A 3,413-nucleotide genomic window follows, 5' to 3' on the forward strand; every position below is an offset into this window, starting at 1 on the left:
TTAGTGGATGTTTAGGTGTATTCACTGTTTTCCTATAGAAACAGTGCTTCAGGGAACAGCCTTTGGCACCTCTCCTCATGCTGTGTCATAAAAAATGTGCATCTCCAGTTTGACAAAAGCCGAATGGTTCTTCAAAATGGCCGTCCTGTTTTTCAGCCTCACTAGCAGTATTCGAAAGTTCCCATTTTCCACATCTTTGATACTGTCTGATGAAATCTGGTTAATCTGATAGGTGAGAAACATTATACTGTTGTTTTAGTAAGCTTTTTTCTGTAATTGCTGATGAGTCTGGGCATTTTTTCCTGTGTGTATTGACAATTAGTATTTTCTCACGGTGAACCGCCAGTGTAGATTCCTTGCCTGGCTTTCTGTTGGACTGTGTGGCTTTTTCTTAGTGAGTTGCAGGGGTAACATTGCAAATACCTTCCAGCTTACTTGCCTTTTACATATGTTCATCATGCATTGTTTTCATATAAGTGTTTTTCATTTTAAGTCAAACCCATATATATTGCCCTTTATGGTTTCTGGGGTTTGTTTTGGTGTCTTTAAGAAGTCTCCTCTACCATAAGGTCATATATAATCTCCTTTTTTCTTAAAGTTTTAGAGGACTTTTTGAATGCTAAATCTTCAAATTATCTGAAATTTATTTTTGTGTGGCATGAGGTCAGAACTGAGTTTTATGTTTTTGTCCATGTGGTGAAACAGTTACCCCAACGCCATTATTGGGAGTCTCTCCTTTCCTAGATAACTTGCAGTTCTCTGTTCATACCCCCGCGCGCCCATGTTCGCGGGAGTCTGTCTGTGGACTTGATTCTGTTTCAGTGAGCTGTGTATACCCATGACAATGTCATCTTAGATACTGTAGCTTTGCTGCTGAGTACCTTGTCAGGTGAGTACCTTCTCTTGTTCATTTTTCTAGTTGTATTAGCTGTCTGTGCGTCTTTTTTCTTCCATATACATTTTAGACTCAATCAGTCAATTTCCAGAAAAATTCTGTTGCAAATTTAATTGGTATCACCTGCCTTTGTTTATTTATCTAGTCATTCAAGATATATTTTTTGAGCATGGCACACACATGCCAGACTATTATAAGAACTATGAGAGCTATTATAAGAACTGCAAATATATAGCAGTAAGCAAAAAATAGACGATGTCATGTCCCCATCCTTGTGGAGCCTATATTCTGTCAGGGAAGACACGTAAATATATAACCTGTGAGAGTGTGGTCTGTGCTGTTGAGAGAAATGAAGTGGGGCAGGGGGAATCGAGACTGGAGGGAGGAAGTCTGCTTATCCAGGGTGAGCAGGGACGGATTTTCTAAAGCGACACTGGAGTACTGAGGGCGTGACTGGGGAAGAGCTCCCCAGACAGGGAGCGGGGCGAGCGAGGCCTGAAGAGAGATGAGGCTCTGATATTCGGCCCGGGCCAGGGGAGTTGGGAGAGTGACAGGAAAGGAGGGCAGGGAGCTAAGGGCATGGGAGAGTGGCGCGGCCTTGTGGCCTATGCTAAGGACTAGGGGGTCGTTGTTGATTGATTTAAGTCTGACCCGACTGGGCAGTGACACGGGAAAGGTTTGTTGTCAGAAGACCTGCATTCAAGTTCTAAGCCTTAGTAGTTTCTTGGCTGAGCACGTCTCTTCCTGTCCCTGAGCTGCTGTGTCCTCTTGTTAAATGGAGAATAATTATAGTGATGTATGTATGGGTGTGTGTGTGTTTTGATAACCTTTTGGTTTTGATATGTTAAACCTACAGAAAAGTTGCCAGAATAATCCAAGAAACTCCAGTATATCCTTTCCCTGGATTCACCACTTGCCTACGTTTTGCCCCAGTCGCTTTGTCATTCTCTCTCTCTGCGTGTTTTCCCCTTGAACAGTTGAGAGTAAGCTGGGAGACTTGGTGCCCTTTCCCCCAACAAAATCTCAATGTGAGTTTCCTGAGATCAAGGATGTTCTCGTGTATAGCCACAGGATAAATATCAAAATCAGGAAATTTGACATTGATGCAATCTGTTCTCTAATCCACAGACCGTATTGAAATATTGTGATTATTTCATTGATGTTCTTTATGGCTATTTTTTTCCAGTCCAGCATCCAATCCAGGGCTGTGTCCTGCATTTAGTTGTCATGTCTTTTTATTCTCCTTTCGTCTAGAACTGTTCCTCATCCTCTTTTTGTCTTTCTTGACATTGTTATTAAAAAAAAAAAATACAGGACAGTTATTAGGGGCCGGCCCCAAGGCCTAGGGCTCAAGTTTGGTGCCCTCCACTTTGGCAGCCTGGGTTTGATTCCTAGGTGCAGACCTACACTATTCGTTGGTGGCCATGCTGTGGCAGTGACCCACATACAAAACAGAGGAAGACTGGCACAGATGTTAGCTCAGGGTGAATCTTCCTTAGCAAAAAAAAAAAAAAAAAAAAAAAGCAAAAAAAAACCCCAAGTCAGTTACTGGGATTTTCTGATATTTTTCCTTATTAGGCTCAGGTTATGCATTTTGTCTGAAGCATTCAGAAATGCTGAGTGTTGTCAGGAGCTACGTGATGTTGTATTGAGTCTGTCCACCAAAAAATTACTATTTATCTGGTTCCTCATTCAGTTTTCACTCACTCTTTTAGCCTCCATTGATTATTTTCTAAGTGTTTTTGGTTCTGTATTTGTTGGTTGGCATCATACAGTCAGGAAGAACTTTTCCTTCTCCCTTATTTATTTACATCAGTATGAACTCAGGGGTTCTTATTCAGTAACTTAAAACCCAGTGTTATTATTTTATGTTCAAATTGTCCCAAATTTGTCCTGTAGGAACCCTTTCAAGCTGCTGCTTGTGTTCAGTGGACACATCCTCCTCATTCTTTAAGCACTTCTTTGCTTTCTGACATAACAAGATGCTCCAGACTCACCTTATTCCTTCTGAGCCCCAGTCCCAGGAATCAGCTTTTTCTCCAAAGAGCCCTGGTTCCTTTCAGTGGAAATGGCATAAAGGACCCAAGATCTGGGTGCCAGGTGTGCTCGTTACTAATCTAGGTCTTCCTTGTTACCACTGCATTGAACTCCAGTGTATGAATATATCACAGTTTATTCTGTTGATGAAAACATGGACCATTTCCAGTTTGGGGCTGTTTTGAGAAAGCTGCTGCAAATCCTTTTTTTTTTAACATGTGTTTTTGTGGACATGTTTTCATTTCCCTTGGATAGCCATCTGGGAGTGCAATTGCTGGGTCATAGGGTAGGGCAGGGTGTATGCTTAGTATACAAGAAATTTGCCAGATCTTTCTCCAGGATGGTTGTACCATTTCATGCTCACCAAGAAAGTAGGAGAGTTTTGGGTGCTCCACTTCCTCACTGACGTTTTATGTTATCGGTCTTTAATTTTAGCCATTCTGACAGGTATGTAGTAGTATCTCACAGTGGTTTTAATTTT

Source organism: Equus przewalskii, chromosome 5, assembly GCF_037783145.1.
Source record: "Equus przewalskii isolate Varuska chromosome 5, EquPr2, whole genome shotgun sequence".
In the NCBI taxonomy this organism is placed as follows: Eukaryota; Metazoa; Chordata; class Mammalia; order Perissodactyla; family Equidae; genus Equus; species Equus przewalskii.